Source organism: Triplophysa rosa, linkage group LG5 (assembly GCF_024868665.1).
Source record: "Triplophysa rosa linkage group LG5, Trosa_1v2, whole genome shotgun sequence".
NCBI lineage: Eukaryota > Metazoa > Chordata > Actinopteri > Cypriniformes > Nemacheilidae > Triplophysa > Triplophysa rosa.
Window position 1 is genome coordinate 29,119,670 of NC_079894.1, and position 19,475 is coordinate 29,139,144.

Consider the following 19,475-nt stretch of genomic DNA (forward strand, 5'->3'; position numbering starts at 1 on the left):
CGCCTCGCACTTCTAGCTCACGGTAAACGGTCACACCCTGTCCTCACCTCAAGATGCGACATACATGACAAAAGATAACAGAAACCATTAACAACAAGGCGTTTGTCGCACGCGGTATAGATAAACAGATTAAAGGTTTGAAATAAAGCAATGACGGCTTCGCGCTCTTTTTAACTCACTTAAAAACACTGTCTGTTAATGTGGCGCGTTGTGTCAAATTTAAACTAAAAAGCGCAAGGAGTTGGACGGCGAATATAACTATCAACGTGTTTTCATGCCACCATAAAAGTAGGCAATCGTGATTGTTTACCATAAATCTCATTTAAGCAACGTAAATAAAATTTCTTCTCACAAAAGTTGAAACGCAGTGTGCACGCATGTTTCTGTACATTTGATATCTAGGAGCTTATTTAAAACACTAAGAAACGTGCACCACCACAATTAAACTTATTTAAAATGAAAAAACTTAGAAACATGTATCTTCACACTATTGATGGGATTTATTTGATAAAACATTTTAGTATAAAACAAGTTTAGTTTACTCATCTTTATCGTCTGAGGAGATGATTTTCAGAAAATGGCCGCAACAAGCCTTGAAAGCCAGTCAAGCGCTGTGTCACATGATCTAACCGAATCTTAGAATGTTATGTCAAATTGACTAATGACCAGATTCATACGACTTTACAAAAAATTACTTGCTGTGTTTACTCATTATTTTAAGCAAACTGCAATCTCAGTACATTTTGTAACATTTGTAGCAAGAAATTAAGTAATGTGCAAAACTTATTTTTTTGAGGAAAATCAGCCTATTTAATTTACCCATATTTACTATGGCCATGAATCATTTTTTACAGTGTAGGTCCCCACCGGGATGTAAAAACAATGCCACACACACGTGCACATTTATTGTATTTTTGAATGTCATGCAGGTTGACTTTGAGCAATATGATGGCGTAATCACCGCTGTCAATGTTGACAATGCACACTGGAGGTTTGCGGTAAGTAGAAGATAAGTATCTTGTTTGCTTTAAAACTTGTATTACACATGAACACATTACAATAGTAATGTTTGTTCCAATGAATTATGTAATGTCTTATTTTAGTATCTCCATGCTGTATCACAACAAATATTTGTGGTTGACCCTCAATATGGAAATGACGAAATGGAGGCAGCCACACAGGCGTGTGAAAAATTTGGCTACATTAGCATTCCTTTTAAACAACCTGTAACTTTTCTGCACTGTATTTTTGGTGGGTCTTTGCTGAAGAAAACCTAAATTACAGTGAATTGTATTTCTCCAACAACAGGGAGTACTTAAAAATGAGGAGGAATCAACATGGAAGAGAAGACTGGGTAGACACCAAATGGCAGCCTGCCACAATAAAACATACTTTTCAGGAAGATGGTTGCAGCTGTGGTGTGTTTGTGATGGAGGTATTGAAAATAGTTATATACTTTTTTCAGCTTTTTCTGCATCGATTTACTGAGATGTCCTGCTTTTTGTGTAGATGGCGCCAGGCAGGTTGTGGAAGACTTTCCGAAAATTCCAGAAAGCATTAATAATGATCCCAGCAAGGACTGGATGTCCCACTGCAGGAGAAATGTGGCAAAATAAATTTTACTAGCATCAGGTATTTTAACTTTTTAATGCCCTTTGTGTATTTCTTGGACAGACCATTTATGTATTAAAATGATAACCTTATCTTCATTTTAATTATTGCAGTGTCAAGGGATGAATATTGTTCCATCTGTGGACAAAAAGACAGACCTCAACCACAAAAGCACTGCATTTGGATAATTCATATGTCATGATTTCACTGGTGAAAAATGAAAGTGATTTAAACATTAAACAAATTTAACAACTTGGCTTTTTTGTTCCAGATTCAATGTGAATTGTGCCAGAGGTGGTACCACGTAGATTGTCTCAAGATAGTGCTCCCATCAAAAGACCAAGAATGGTTTTGTGATTTGTGCCTATAATGTAGTTGTTTAATTTGATATGTATTTGATGCTAAATTTTGTTTTTTTTCTTCTTTCAAAATGATTGTTTTGAAATGGTTACACTGAAAATTCCTAAATGGTGTTGAATAAACAGACTGGATATCATCTTTTACATCTTTCTAATGTATTTTTTGCATTGAGTGATGTTTTCAATCTTTGATAACTGTCCATGAGACTGAACCCATCATATTATTAAACAGATTTTACATCAAACACGATAGAACATAACATCAGGATGTCTATTGGGATAAATTCATCAAGACCTTTTGGTATAGAGACTCATTCTGATCTCACTTAAAATGTTAGCAATATGACACAAATTATCATGAATGGTTTCAACTTTATTTAAATTGCAGGTTGGCTTTTTACATTGTTTTATTGAACATAAGTTCCAAAAAATATACAGGACAATCAGCTTTAAATATGCTTGACATTTTTGATTTTTTTTTTTTCAAAAGGCTATTGAGCTGGATAATGTGTAATTGAAGAAACCAATATAACACAACTGGATATATACAGCAAATAATTATGCATAAGAGTTGTAGTATGGTACGTCAGTACGTCAGTAGCCTACTGTATTTTAAAAGCTGATGAACTGAGCTGCGTTTTCCCAAAAGGCTACGCAGATCGTAAAATCAATCGTATGACTCATCTGAGACATACGTACCGTTTCTCAAAAGCATTGTAACTTAAGTAGCACTTGAAAATTGTCGTAGATACGTGTGCTCTGGAGTAATCGTAAATCCATACGTGCCTCTTAAGAAGAAAGAGTTATGAGATCACCTGCAGGACAACTGGGTATTTGCACCTAAACTTTAATTACTAAATTAATAAAATAACTACAGTACAAAAATTAAATGACTGAACACATATTTATAAAGTAAATATGAAAAAAATGATATGGGCAGGTTATGGTTTTTAACAAAGGATAGTTGTTGCTGGACTGCTGGATGAAAGTTACTTCGCATTTCAGGCAGAGTAAAAATACTGTGTTTGGAAGAGAAATGGCCAAAATGCTTACTTGGTGGTTGTCAGCGTCTTTCTCCTGCTGCTGTAGTAGTGCAGTCATGATTTCCTCTGTGAGAAGACTGTGAACTATCCACTAATTGTTTAGAGGAACCATTAAAAGGTTTCAGGCTCTTATAAAGTGTAAGATTAAGTATTAAAATTATTACTTTTTGTCTAGGTAGAGAGTTGTAGTGTCTAGTTGATGGAACACACAAAGTTTCAGGCCTTAGGGACCAAGAATGACACAGACACCGAAATGCAGTTCACTCAAAGTCCAATGTTTATTAAGATGGGTCCAATATATGAGAATAAATGAGGAAGTGAGGTAATGCTCTGATCCAGACACTTTAGTACATGGAAAATCACGAGACCTCGTTGATAGTATTTTCTGCTAAGGTTAGCACTACGTTAGATCCTTGTTCTAACATCTGGAACATACTGATATCTGGTACAAACACTTCAGGTCATAACTCTCAATGAAACTTATAAGTGAGAAACATCATAATGCATAAAACAGTGTGCGATACTAGGTGTGGGACACAGGCAAACCTAAATTCTCACATAAAGTTTATATATCAAACAAACTGCCTATCATCTATTCCAACAACAGTACTGTGCAATACTCCTGATTTGCTGAGAATTTGGATTGATTACCTAGTACCTTTGTCATTTTAATGGTTCATTTTTGCAATGACGAAACTTATTATTAATTTCTGCCCAGTAATGCATGTGTACAATAAACATTTTGTCTATGTAAGATAGATAATACATGAGCCCCAATGAAATTTGAAATTTGATTTGAAATTGCAATAGACAAACCAAGTAGGGTCAAATTAATATTCTGCAACTCGTTCTGCATCGCAACGGCCATCCTTTTAAATGTTATTGAAGCCAATCATGTGCGTATGGGAAAACCCATTCAAAATGTCAGCAATAGGTGTAAAACAACCACGCTCATATGATATTGAATTAAAGGGTTGGACTGTGTTTGTTAGGCTCAGAATAATATTCTGCAACTCGTTCTGCATCGCAACGGCCATCCTTTTAAATGCTATTGAAGCGAATCATGTGCCCATGGGAAAACTCATTCAAAATGTCAGCAATAGGTGTGAAACAACCACGCGCATATAATATCGAATTAATGGGTTGTATTGTGTTCATTAAGGTAAAATAAAGATTTCCCAACTCGTTTTAGAGCAGTCATTAATTTATTTCAAAAGCTATTGAACTGGATAATGCGTCATTGAAGAAAACACACTAATTAACACAGTAATAGTAGAAATTTAACATCTGAGGCACAAACTGTTTATGAAATTGTATAATAATACTTGTATCACATTTATTAACATGCTCTGGAACGTAAAATGAAAGTAAGCTGTTTTTTCATCTTAATGTAGTCTTTAACCAGTTGCCATGAATGTATCATGAAATTTGTAGACGGTCCCTCTGAGGCGGATGACGTCACATCATTCCATAGAGATGAACGTGTTTTCAGCGTTTTTAAAACATCGACTTCTGCAGAAAACAACATTGGAGGTAATGCTCATAACAGTCGGAAATTATAATAAAATTTAATTGCACATTTTAAATGCTTATTAACAAAGTTATTGAAGGCGGAAGTCCGAATGTGCGAATATGAAACCAACTTTACCGCAGTAGTTACAAGCGTAAGCGGGCAGTTTAAATGCACTTACGGTCGCTGGAACACGCCTTCTCGATTAGCAAAACAAAGCCTGAACGACTTGAATGAGCCACGGATCAAACGGCAAACAAACTTGCTCCGTGCTTTTTAAGTGCAAAATTATGATGTCAAGCCGTAACGAGTGGCTAACGGGAATTTAATGTGACTTTGTTGAAGATTTTATTGACCAAAATATAACGGAATCATGTACACATTGTTTTACTATTATAAGTTTATCTCTACATAGTGAGGTCTGGACTTTGTTAGTTCATCGCTAGTCAAAAGTACCAGAGCCCTTGTTATCATTGCCACCTCACCAGCAAGGACTGATGAGGTCAGATATCTGTTTCAAGTGATAATGGTAACCCCCAATAACTTAGGTTGACGTATGTGTGTGTGTGTGGACCACTATAAAGGTCTTCCCCCAACCAGAGTGGGGCAGTTGTTCTGCAGGCAACTCGGCTTTGTATCTTTGATATTAAAGTCTTGCTTTGGCAATGGACCTCACAGTTTTGAGAGTGATTCTTCACAGAAAAAATAATCACAACATAATGGCGACGAGGATGGGATTTGATGAGAGCACAAAAGTGAGAGACCACGGCAAGCTGAATATATGAGCAATACAAACGAGTGGCCACCTAAAACATGAGGTAAGCATTTTTGCTTATTTACTAAGTTTGTATTGTTCATCAATGTGAAGCTTGTGGTGGTAAGGATTCTCACAGTGCTCTTCCAAATTTAAGAATAAAACGATTAATAGGAATTAAAGGGTTCCACTTCCAAAGGAAATAAGTGCATGCACTAAGGTATTGAGTTGGATAGTGATGATACAGATGGTTTATTAATCTACACCATATAGTTATTAACTCAACTCTCAACTCAACTTTATTTATAGGCGCTTTTACAATTTTCATTGTTACAAAGCAGCTGCACATGAGACACATTGACTATAAGCAAAACAATCAAAGTTGTACCTGCAAAAACAAGAAAAGGTTAAAAACACAGAAGACAGACATACCCACATACAAAACACTCCACACACACAACACGCACACGCACCAACACACACAGACACAGAGACACACACACACACACACGGATGCGCACGCACACACACACAACACACACACACACACACGTACGTACACAGACAAGTACGCACACACACACACGCTCAGTGAGAGCACACATTTAGGATAAAGGAGAGAGAAGCACAGGTCAAATATAACAGACTATAAATTCCTATATGCAATATTAATTAAGTAAAACTTTAAAATTCTAAAGCAGCCTCCCCGGTCAGGCAGATGCAAACGGTGGCGAGGAACCCAAAACTCTAATCGAGAAAAAAAACCTCAGGAGAACCCAGGCCCAACCAGGGGATTCCAGTTCCCCTCTGGCAAAAGCTGCTGCCTCTGCACAAGCTCCAGAGAGCTTGCACAACAAGGCTAAATAAAATAAATAAACTTAATAATAAAATAAATTATAGTTTAAGATTATCATTAATAATCTAATAGCATTTGAAGTTTTGTGGTGAAGACATGTCAAGAGACCGCGTCCTTCTTTATCCAGCTCTATCATCTCAGCTCTTGTCAGGTCCCCACTTCCCATTCTCCGCTCTACCATCAGGTCAGGCCATGAACTGCATCCTGCTCGCTGTGGTAACCTTGGAACAATGAGACAAGACTGGCTGAGAGTAGAGTACTGTTCTGTACTCTTTGATGCAACAAGTACATCAGTTGTGTTTTTGGTTCCGGTTGATCTAACTAATGCAGCCTAAACCCTCTGAAGATTTATATTATGGAAGAGTAGTGTATGCAAGATTAAAAAGATGCGTCTTTAGTCTAGATTTAAACTGACAGAGTGTGTCTGCCTCCCGGACAGTGCAGGGAAGACTATTCCAAAGTTTAGGCGCTAGATAGGAAAAGGATCTACCACCTGCACTTGATTTTGAAATTCTAGGTATTACCAACTGACAGGACGCCTGAGAGCGTAATGCACGTGAAGGACTGTAATACAAAAGGAGTTCATTCAAGTACTGAGGAGCTAAACCATGTAAGGCTTTATAGGTAATAAGCAAGATTTTAAAGTTAACGCGATGCTTTATAGGTAACCAGTGCAAGGTTGACAGAACCGGGCTAATATGTTCATACTTTTTTGTACGTGTAAGAACTCGAGCTGCCGCGTTTTGGACCAATTGGAGTTTTTGTAATAAGCCTGCAGGGCAACCACCTAACAGTGCATTACAGTAATCTAGTCTTGATGTCATGAATGCATGAATTAACTTCTCTGCATCTGAGATTGACAGCATATGACGTAGTTTAGATATATTCTTAAAATGGAAAAACGCAATTTTACAGGTGTTGGCGACGTGGCTCTCAAATGACAGATTACTATCGAATAGAACGCCAAGATTCTTTGCTGACGACGAGGGTTTTATGGAACATCCGTCAATAGTTAAACAGTATTCTTGGTTGTTACTTATAGCAGTTTTCGGTCCAATAAGTAACACTTCCGTTTTGTCCGAGTTCAGTAATAAAAAGTTGTTACTCATCCAGTTTTTTATATCGACTATGCATTCCATTATTCGATGGAACTGCTGTGTTTCATGAGGCTTCGAGGAAATATAAAGTTGAGTATCATCAGCATAACAGTGAAAGCTAACTCCGTGTCGCTTTATTATATCTCCTAGAGGTAGCATGTATAATGCGAAGAGCAGAGGCCCTAAGACTGAGCCCTGTGGTACACCGTACTGGACTTGCGATTTGCGTGACACCTCATTGTTTATTGCTACAAATTGAAAACGGTCGGATAAATAAGATTTAAACCATTTCAAAGCTATTCCCTTAATGCCGACATAATTTTCGAGTCTATGTAGGAGTGTGCTGTGGTCAATGGTATCGAATGCAGCACTAAGGTCTAGCAGCACCAATAACGAGATACAACCTCGGTCAGACGCCAATAGCAGATCATTTGTAACTCTGATCAAAGCAGTCTCTGTACTGTGACATGCTCTAAATCCAGACTGGAATTCTTCATTGATGTCATTCCTTTGGAGGAAGGAGCATAATTGAGTTGAAACTACTTTTTCCAGAACTTTAGATATGAAAGGTAGATTCGATATAGGCCTGTAGTTCCTTAGTTCTCTAGGGTCGAGTTGGGGTTTTTTGACAAGGGGCCTTATAACAGCCACCTTATATGCTTTAGGCACATGTCCTAATGTCAGAGATGAGTTAATAATACCAAGAAGAGGATCTATAATTTCTGGGAGCATCTCTTTCAGTAGATTTGTAGGTATAGGGTCTAGTATGCATGTTGTTGATTTAGATGATCTAATAATTTTAGACAGCTCATCTTGATCTACGGTATAAAATAATTGCATTTTCTCCTTAAGGGCGCTGTAGTTAGTTTGTTCAGCGGGTTTCACTTCTGATTGCATTGTTATAATTTTTTCTCTAATATCTTGGATTTTATATGTGAAGTAGTTCATAAATTCATCACTGCTATGCTGATATACAGGATCAGAAGTCACTGACGATTTATTTTTTGTTAATTTAGCCACCGTGTTAAATAAAAACCTAGGGTTGTGCTGGTTTTCTTCTATTAGTGATGAAAAGTAGGCGGATCTAGAAGTTTTTAGGGCTTTCCTGTATTTTCGAATACTATCCTTCCATGCTGTACGAAATACCTCTAATTTAGTTTTCTTAAAGTTGCGCTCCATTTTTCGGGCCGCTTTCTTTAGAGCCTGAGTGTGTTCATTATACCACGGTGTGGGGCTGCCATTTTTAATCTTCTTTAAACGTAGTGGAGCAACTTTGTCTAGCGTTACCGAGAAGGTGGAATTAAAATTTTCAGTGGTAATGTCAAGATCTTCAACGTTATTTCTCATGATTTGAGACAATTCGGGCAGATTATCGAGAAACGCATCTTTGGTAGTTGAAGTTATTGTTCTACCATATTTGTAACAATGAGTTTTATTTGCAGCCGTAGGCCAGTGAAGCAAACATAATACCAGATAATGATCCGAAATGTCTTCACTCTGCTGAAGGATTTTAACGTCGTCCACATTTATACCGTAAGACAGTATTAAATCTAAAGTATGATTACGAAGGTGAGTGGGTCCTGACACATGTTGACTAATGCCCATGGAGTTAAGAGTGTCTTTGAAAGCCATTCCTAAGGCATCTGTAACGTTATCTACGTGGATGTTAAAGTCACCAACGACAAGGAGTCTATCTGCGGCCAGTACTAGTTCTGATAAGAACCCACCAAATTCTTTAATAAAATCTGTGTGGTGCCCTGGAGGCCTATATACAATAGCTAGAATCAATTTAAAAAGTGTTTTATCTTTAGTATTAGGTGTTGAAACATGAAGAACCATGACTTCAAAAGAATTATATTTAGAGTTCGACTTCTGGGAAATGCTAAGAGAGTTATTGTAAAGTGCTGCGACACCTCCCCCTCTGCCTTTTAGACGAGGCTCGTGTTTATAATAATAATCTTGGGGGACAGACTCATAATATAATCATCTGGTTTTAGCCATGTTTCTGTCAAACAGAGCATGTCTATTTTATGATCTGTTATCATATCGTTAACAAAAAGTGCTTTTATTGTTTTACTGAAAGTCTATTATTGTTTATAAGGTGTATAACACGTTTTAAAACATTTGCATAATCTATGATTGCTTGAAAAATGATGTGTAAAATTTAGGATTGAGGAAAAAGTGGTTAATATTGCTGTTTGGTATAAATTAGAAGAACATTTGTATCACTTTGAGAATCTGTATTAAATAATGCTTGGGAAAAAATAAAAAAAGTAGGTAAAAAGAAAGAGTTTTGTAAATCCGAATTTTTTTAAAAAGGTTTTGAAAAAAAACTATTAAAAGTGGAAATTTGGCTGTATTAAAAAATTATGGCAGCAACTCTTGTAGAGCTGTTGGGTACCCTTGTGTAAAGAACTTATAAATAATATCTAAAAAAAAAAAATGGCAGATAAGATCAAAAAACATGTTTACAAATTGGCCAAGGGAGGGTTCCTTTGATTTGGCTTTGTGTGATGAGATGCACACATTGGTTAAACTTCACAAAATTTAAGATATGGGTAAAAACAGAAAAATAAAACAGAAAAAAGAGAAAAATAACAAAATTTGTACTTAAACAGGCAAGAAAAATAATCCAAGAAGCCGAGGGAGAAACACAGAAGGAATGTGAGTGTTTGTCAAAAGGGTGTGTGTGCAGACCCCACTCCATATGTGACCTCTGAAGGTCAAATTTCCAATACCCACAGGAATTGTAAAAGTTTCTGGAGTTAAGAGATGAAAGTCAGATGTGGCCATGTAAGACCAAAAAGCAGACAGTAAGGATAGAATATAATATATTTGATATTAAAGTCTTGCTTTGGCAATGGAACTCACAGTTTTGAGAGTGATTCTTCACAGAAAAAATAATCACAACAACTTCAGTACCAACGGAACAAAAATGCTAACACCTAAGCAATCAGTCAACGTCTAACAAATAATTAAATAAACAAGCTCAAATAATCTTAACTAACAACAGTCAACAGTCCAGTTCAACAGTTAAAACAACGTAACAGGGTAAATAGCAGACTCACGCACTACCGCAGACCTGTGATGATATTCGCTTCTTCTAAGTTTCCAGCGTAAGCGGGCAGTTTAAATGCACATCAAGTGTAGCGTTAGTTCTGGCAGGTCACGTGAGTTCAGCTTGCATCAGCTGATCACATCAGGTGCAGCTAATCAACGTTAACCAATAGTCATACAACACACACTAGACTGCGTCCTATGTAAGTTGCAATTCTTTGCTCCTTATCTGCTGCTTAATCGTGTTGCACCTAAAACTTGTATCGCCATCCACGATCGCTGTTCTGTGCAGCTCGAAAGTTGTTTGGATGTATATGCAACACGTTGTTGCCACTCATCCAGGTGTATGTAAGCAGCATGGGTTTTAAGCCCCCGTTTACGAACTACTTCGCTCTATACGCTCACTAGTTTTTCGGATATGCAACGCGCTATTGCAATCATGGATCTATCTTTACCTCCACCATCGCTACTACTGTGCACGAGTGATGATCTCGCTTGCCAGCACGGGTGTTTTCTCTCGGCATCTGTTCCTTTAAGCAAGCGGCAGTGAGCTGACCATACTAAGCTCACCGGAGAATGCAAACATGACGGTATTTCCATAAGTGAACTGTCTGTTTTATACATTTAGCTATACATTGCATGTTGTTCCGCTGATGTCTCGTCCAGAATAACTCGGGCAGTCGTTAGATTCTATGTAAGAGCAGGACGTACCTGATCAGTGATTAAGTGCGAGATCTAACGTTACTTCTCTTGTCTGCACAACGCGAACACCGTGTATCAGACATTGCGAGCCAGAAGTAAGTTTACACCTGGATGTTATTATAATTGGCACATAGACGCTTGCAGAATAAGTCACAACAGTGTTTCGCATTATTCACATGAGCGGTGGAATTGCATCCGCTGCGCCAACGAATTGCCTGCATTTTGCCGCTTACCGCGTGTTTTCCCTTTGAAAATGAACAAGACAATCGCGATAGCGCGAATCCACCATAGTGAACTTTAAGAGACACTCTCATTATCCGCGTTCTCATCAACTGCTTGCTGTTTGCGCTCTGCTTGCTGGTTCTAAAAATTCCGCGAGTCATTCAAGCAGTCACATAAACCGTACCTCATTTATCACCCTGAGAAGTAAGGCCCGGTGATACATTTCCCACACCGTACATTTAATATACGAGGAGCATACAGAGGGAGTTCTTTGCCGAGTTCATGGATGTTGAGAGTATACAATTTAAAAGTGTGTACAGGTAAATCGTGTGATCCTTCTGCAAGCATGGTAGGTAAGTCCTTTAACCGTATGCAATCATGATAGTGAGAGCTGATGTAGGGGTAAGCTACATAGCCAAAATTGTACATAATACAATGCAGTCACAATGTATTATCTGCTTGTTAACACTTGCTCATTCATCTCTGGTGCTATTTGTTGCAGGGTGTACGCTTCCCCTGCCAGCTTAACTGCTAGTTTACCCATTCGTCTCGTTATCTGTCATGGCTCTGCTTCATTTAGTCATGTTTTTCTTGGTCCTGTAGCAGAGTCATGACAAAGCCTTTGGTTATGTGTGGAGAGAAACATATTATTGTCCTTTTGACAATAATATATGTTCTCTCCAGTGTCTTGTCATTTGCCCCACTCCTCTCATTTCCTTGTTATCTTTCCCTGAGTGTTTTATTACCCACACCTGCCCTGTGTCATCCCTCATTTGTCTTCCCCCCTCTTTTTTCTTTGTCTTGAGTTCGTGGATTTCGTTGTGTATGCGTGTACTTCGTTTGGTGTGTTGTTACCCTTGTTCCTGTTCTCTGCCTTGTCCGTGAATCGTGAGTTTTGTATGTTGCCTTGTTTACCCTGTCGTGTTTTTTTTCTAAGACGTTTGGTCGAGATTTTGAGTTAGGTTTTTTGCTTCTCTTGTTTTACGTTTTGCCCCCACGTGGGAAGTCTTTTGTTTTATATATATATATATATATCTCAGTTTCGTTTTCCCCATTGTGGGTGTTTTTGTTTCGTGTATTAATAAAGCTTTGTTGTGTTAACCCCTTCACTGCCTGCCTGCGCTTGGGTTCTCTCCACACCTCTCCGTGACAGTTATCAATTTGCTCATAACACTCTAGTGCCTTTTGTTGCAGGATGTGCACAGCCTCACAGACGGTTGGCTAAACATCTGATGCAAGGCACACTTTCTCGGGAACACTTCGGAACGTTCAAAATCATCATCTGATTGGCTGAATTTTAAAGGATTTCCGGGAGACGTGAGTGTCGCGTTTTTAACGGTCTGCCTGGGAACAACATGAGCTGTCTGATCTAAGAAGGTTTTAAAAGGTTGCAATAGGAACTCATCACAATCGACTAAACGCCAATTCGTAAAATTACTCTAGGTAATTGCATAAACTTATAATCGTTGCTGGTTATCTTTGACACGCACATGAATGTACACCGGTCTGATACTGCGGGGACATTTCCACGCCTCTAAACATGACGTGGCACAAAACAAAACACGATTGTGTTCTTTACCTGTCAGTTATATGGCCTCTTCGGTGGGCCTTGGCCAAAGAAGCAGCGAAGTTCCCAGACCTAATGACATGTCAAATGACATGCTATGCAGTTAAACTATGCAGGGGTTCTCAAGTTTACATTCAAGGTCCGAATTGCAGTTTCATTGATATTAATTTGAATGCCCAGTAAAAAACATTTGTTTTTGGACATCTTATAAACAAGCTTTTTGCTTTTGCTTGCTTTTATTTTAAGCAAATCAACTTTTCATATGTTAATCATATTCATGGTGTCAAGTCGTACTTGCGTTTACTGTCTTAACTGTTACAGTACTACTTTTTATACAACAAATGAAAAAATTCGTTTTCATTTACATATTTTCGGTTTATGAAATGGTACTTCAGTGTAACTTTAGTGAATCATGCAGCACAATGGCGTCTGTGCAACAACCATGCGAATAATTACACACAAACTACGTTCCTGTTCATTTGCCCAGGCAGTCTGTAACAGTGAGAGTTTTGGAAATGGCTTTTTGTTCGGTCAGTTGAATGTGCTGCTGTTTTCTGCTGGTCGCTGCACAGATAGAGCAAGAGAAAGACAAGCTGCGTCGGCAAAGCAAAACAACGCGCTCGTGGGACTGTACCGACAACATTTCTTTACCCGAAGAAAACTGTAAACACAGCAAGCCGGCAAAAACGCAAGACGCCCGGCGCGCATAAGCAACGCGCAAAAAGCTCTCTGCCAACTGAAACAATTGAAAAAAGGCGCGTATAACAGCAATAAACGCTTTCTACGTGATCGGCCCCCTACACTGCTTTGTGCACGTGCCGCGCATGCGTGTGTGGGTGTACACGCGTGCCTGCATGCGTGTTCGGCACTTGGTGGGTCCGGATCGAAGTTCCTCCAAGTCCGGACTTCGAGAAGGGCTGATAGTGTATGCATTTAAGAATAGTATCATCCCAATAGAATACTAACCGGAAGTGTGCGTGGTTCCCAGACGAGGGTAAATGACGTCAATCTCACAACTCAATGCATGTCAATGAAATCAAATTGTACATGTACAAATAATGTAACTTTATGCTTCAATTTAATGCTGACTGAAGTCAAGCTTAGCAAAGATAATCACTCTGCAGGAGAACTTGCTTGAGCAGTTCTGATAGCTCAGCCTCCCTTCCGACACATAAGCGAACTGCAACTGTTAGTGCGTGAAGTGTCCAGAGTTTCACACTCCATATTTTCGTCGAATGAGTGCATCATCCGGGTACCCATAGTGCACTTCAAGAATTTTCAGTATGAAGGTCTGACTACGTGGGACTAGGGTGTATGCTTCCCCTGCCAGCTTACTGCTCATTTCACCCATTTGGCTCCTTAACAACTTGATCATGTAACTCCGGTGCTAATTGTTGCAGGGTGTACGCTTCCTCTGCCAGCTTACCAGTAGTTTAACCCTTTCAGCTCGTTAACACTTGCTCATGTAACCCCAGTGCTATTCGTTGCATGGCGAATGCTTCCCCTGTCAGCTACTGCTAGTTTAACCGTTAACAACTGCTCATGTAACACTGGTGCAATTTGTTGAAGGGTGTACCCTTCCCTTGCATGCCATAGGGCAGGGGTCACTAACTAGCGGACTCCGGTCCGAATGAGGACCGCGAGATGCGTCCGTCCAGACCTCAAAGACTTTTGACATAATAAAAAAAATGAACGCCTAACATTATTTTCTAATGCAATCAAATTTATAGCAGGCACATCAAGGTCCGCTCAGTAGCAGTTTGGGTCCTATGGCGCCACGGACAGTTAACATATGCGCACTGTCGCTACGTTCAGACGTCGTTGAGTGAAGAGAGTCGAGACAGACTCGCTGCACAGCGCGCAGACAGATGTAACAGTCAGTGACTGAAAAACAATGTCCTTTTCAAAAGTTAGAAAAGTATTTAGAAATGCTTCAGAAAAGTTAGAAAAGCAACCATGTTTTCCGAGATGAGTGGGTGGAGAGATTTGCATTTATTCTTCCTGCATCGACATGCACGAGACCGGTTTGTCTCATTTGCTCGGAGTCTGTTGTGGTTGTCAAAATTGGAAACCTTAAACGGCATTATGAAATTAGACGTGGACACTTTGAAGAAACTTACCCGCAGCAGTCTGAGGTAAGGACACGGAAAATATATGAGCTCAAAGCCCAGTAGGAGCGATCTACACGGGTCCTCCCTCACTCACTTACCACCCAACAACCAGCATATGAATGTTCACTAAGAATACAGTGGATCTTAGGAAAACATAAAAAGCCCTCTACTGATGGGAAAAAAGTAAAAGAATGCATGGAGGCTTCTGTGAAACACTTTTAGAAGGAAAATAAAGACATGAACTAAAAGAAAATATGAAACAAACCCCCCTTTCAGCTGCAACAGCCACAAGAAGAGCTGAAATGTTATCAGAGGATGATCAGCCACAACTTGATGCTGCTATTTATTAATCTCAGTTCAGCAGAAAACAACACTTTAGTTTTCTTTTAAAGTTGTTAATGTTGAAATGAATGTATGTTCAGTGCAGGTTTAGAGATTAGGGCATTTTGCACATGTTCCTTCGTTATATTGTTGTCAGACATTGTTATGCCATCATATAGATATAAAAAAACATCTATTCATATTTTTAGGTATTTAATTGTCCGGACCTTGGCTGGTAAGGAGGGTTCATTTACTGGACCTCAAGCAATTTTAGTTGAATACTCCTGCCATAGGGGAACTAACAAAGGATAAGGTGTCGGTAATGAAACACTGAAGGAAAGTTAAATGAGAGAATGAGAGGGGCGGGGCAAAAGACGAGACCGGAGAGAACCGACAATAATATGTTTCTCTCCACACAAAACAAGAGGATCTGCCATGATTCTGCCACAAGACCAAGAAAGACATGACATGATGATGCAGAATCATGAGAGAAGCCCCCCCTTAATGAACGCCCCCAGGTGTTCACCAAGGGGCCGACTAACGAGACAAGGCCGACTGGGTAACAGAAAAGAACCAACAAAACATTGTGAACATTAATAAGGGCAAACAAGAAATAACAATAAATGGGTTGGGATGAGACAATAAAAATAACAAACATGGGAGGGGGGGTGAGAGCTAGGTGAGGGAGACTTCGTTCGGGGGGGGACTCGGGACCGTGAAGTCTGGGGGTACTTGACAGGGGCAGGCTTGGCTGTCGGCTGGAGTGCCAGCAGGACCGGACAGGGTGCCGGACTGAAGGCAGGGCTGAGAGCCAGTTGAGAGACCGTCTGGAACACCGGCTGAGTCGCCGGCTGGAATGGAATTTGACCGGTTGAGTGACCGGCTGGAACACCGGCTGAATCGCCGGCTGGAACACCGGCTGAATCGCCAGCTGGAATGCCGGTGGGAATGCTGGCTGAGTCGACGTCTGTAATGCCGACTGAGTCGCCAGCGGGAATGCCAGCTGAGTCACCGGCTGGGACTCCGGCTGGATCGCCGGCTGGACAGGACAGGATGCTGGCTGGACAGGACTGTGTGCCGGCTAAATCACCGGCTGGGACGACTGCAGCTGGGCAGGACTGGACATCGGCTGGAATGCCGACTGCGGGACAGGACTGGACGCCTGTGGCTGGGCAGGACTCCGCAACCCCCTCCTCGGCTTCTTCTTCTTAGACAGGCCCACTGGACATGTGGCCGGCTGCGGAGAAGCGACGGGTAGCCCGATTAGCTCCGTGCCGGAGGAGTCGGACGGGGAGTCCCACGACTCCCTTCGACCTCACCTGCCACGGAGACTGATGGGAGCGTCAAAGTCGCCCCCAGGGTGACCATGCCCAGGGAACAGCCCTCCGGGATTGCAGCCAATAATGGCGGAGACTTGACTGTAGGTGAGGCCAGGGCGGAGTTGTTGTTAAGAGCCTTATTTCCGAGAACCAAGTCCAGTTGGGCCAATAGGGCGCAACTAGTACCACTTGATGCTCCTCTTCCCTGGCCTTGCACAAGACCTGTGCCATGAGGCTCACTGGGGGGATGGCGTACTTCCGCTTAACCCGCGGCCAGCTGTGCGCTAGGGTATCCGTGCCGAGGAGTCCCTCGGTCAGGGAGTACCAAAGCGGGCAATGGGAGGAGTCCGGGGAGGCAAACAGGTCCACCTGCGCCTTGCCAAACTGCTCCCATATGAGCTGGACTGCGCAGGGATGGAGTCGCCACTCTCCGCGAGGCGTTGACTGACGAGAGAGCGCATCGGCTGTCTGGTTCAGGTCGCCTGGGATGTGTGTGGCTCGCAGGGAGCTGATCACCTGCTGACTCCAGAGGAGGAGGCGTCGGGCGAGTCGTGTTAGCTGCCGTGAGCAAATGCCACCCTGACGATTGATATACGCTACGGCAGCTGTGCTGTGCTGTCCTGACCGGACCAGCACGTGCTTGCCCTGCACAAGAGGTTGCAACCTCTTCCGTGCAAGTAGCACAGCCAATAACTCTAGGCAGTTGATATGCCAACGCAGGCGGGGGCCCGTCCACCGCCCGACACTGCGTGCCCGTTGCACACGGCACCCCAACCCTGCAGGGAGGCATCCGTCGTCACCACGACGTGTCTTGCACCTGCCCTAGGGGGACCCTGTCATTGAAGACCAGGGGGTCAGGGTGCGTCGGCAGAAAGGCGTGATGACCATACACCTGCTGCCGGTGTGCCACGCTCTCCAGGGAACCCAACTCTGTAGCCAGTGTCGGAGCGGTCACATGTGCATCGACCCGAGGGGGACCACCCCCACCGAGGACGCCATGTGCACAGGAGCCTCTGAAAGTTTCAGAGGGACCGCTGACTGCCTGAAGTGTTTCAGGCAGTTCAACACTGACTGAGCGTGCTCTGAGTCAGTCACGCTGTCATGGAGACAGAGTCGAGTTCCATTCCGAGAAAAAGGATGCTCTGCACAGGGGAGAGCGTGCTCTTTTCTTGGTTGACCTGTGGTCCCAACCGATCTAGGTGTCGAAGCATTAGGTCCCTGTGTGTACACAACAGATCTCGCGAGTGTGCCCATGAGGGCCGCTGCTTTTGCCGCGGCTGCTGACGGGGCGATGGTCTCCTCTTCGATGTCTCTTCCGGGGGGCCGCCTGAGTGGGGGGTGCCAGAGCCGGAGGGCGTCGAAGAGGACCAGGGCTGCTGGGAAGCAGACGGTGCACGGGACTCGACGGCCGAGGCGGCCGAGTCACGGCGCGGGAGGATATGCTTGATATCCTTTGTCTGCTTCTTTACTGTCGAGAACTGCGGGTTGACAGAATCACCAAACAGCCCCCCCCCCCTTGCGAGATGGGTGCATAGAGAAAGCGGACCTTCTCGGCGTTACTCATCTGTGCAAGGTTTGGCCAGAGGTGTCTCTCATGGACCACAAGTGTGGACATATACGCGACTCAGGGCCCGCGCGGTCACCTTGGTCGCCCATAGAGCGAGGTCGGTGGCGGTCTTACCCTCGTGCAGCTCTCTCAACGCCTTGGCCTGGCAGGAGCCACAGCGTGGAGAGAGGATGCAGCTTGGCCCGCAGCAATGTAAGCTCTCGACACGAGAGTTGCCGAGACCCTACATGCTTTGGATGGGAGTCTAGGTCGAGTCCCCCAGGTGGCCGCCGCCTGTGGGCACGAGTGCACCACGGCGGCACACTCCACCTGGGGGACATCGACGTATCCTCTAGCTGCCTCACCCTCGAGGGAAGAGAGGGTGACAGAACTTGTTAGACGTGAACGTGTCGGAGAGGAGGCGTTCCAGGTCTTACTAAGTTCCTCATGCACTTCCGGAAAACACGGCACTGGGGGCGGACGCGGGTTGGAGCCGCGCTCAAACCCGAGGCACCATGTAGCCAGCCGCGAGCGCTGGGAGAGGCAGTGTGGGCACTGCAACCCAACGCTCACAGCGGCCCGGAAAAGCATGGCTGACATTTCGACGTCCGCTTCTTCCTGGGCCCGACCCCCCGAGGGAGGGAGCCCGAGGAATCGTCGGTGTCGGATGGCAGTACGTCACCCCCCGATGCTGCAAGAGACATCTCATCATCACGCATCGTGTCCGAATACGTGGTTGAGGAACAAGACGGTGGGACCGCCTCCTGGGGAACGGTCAGACGAGCGAGACGAGGTGCGAACGGTCCGTGAGCCAGTGGCTGGCGGATTAACGCTCACAGTATCCTCATATCACCTTCGCTGCTTGCCGTAGTGGGCGGCAGGGCCGAAGTCCTGCCGTCACGGAACGGGGAGCAGACGAGGTGGTGGCTGAGTCCCATGGGAAAACAGCCACCCGTGACGCAACGTCTGAATCGTCAAACGCCCGCAGTGCGGGCAGGACGTATCCACAACGTCTGCCCCAGCGTACTGGAATCAGACATCGTGTCCGTCCCCCTCCTCGATGAGTGTGTTGCACCCATGAGAACAGCGGGACATGCCACGCTGGAGAAATTTGCTCTTTTAGAGAAAAAAAAACTCAAGCACTTCTGGCACTGCCGAGACGCCCAGGGGAAGTAGCTGCAGGAAGGGACAGTCCGCTGCACCACGTCATAAGATTCCAGCAGTAATTCGGCGTAGAGTTTGAAGTCTCGAAGTCGATCAGTGTGAAGGCTCCGAAGAATAGAAGGTGAATGAATGCAGCACGCCGTCTCCCTTTTATACCCGGATATCCGGGGGCGGAGTCCGGCATGCAAATTTCATTCGCCAATTTCATTGGCCTTTTCTAAACTAGTCAGAATTTG

The 19,475-nt window shown here is 43.0% G+C and overlaps 1 pseudogene; it reads right to left on the bottom strand.

Annotated features, from left to right (window-relative positions):
* LOC130554839 (uncharacterized) overlaps positions 1-19,475 on the bottom strand; it is a 59,806-nt pseudogene that overhangs the window by 23,115 nt on the left and 17,216 nt on the right.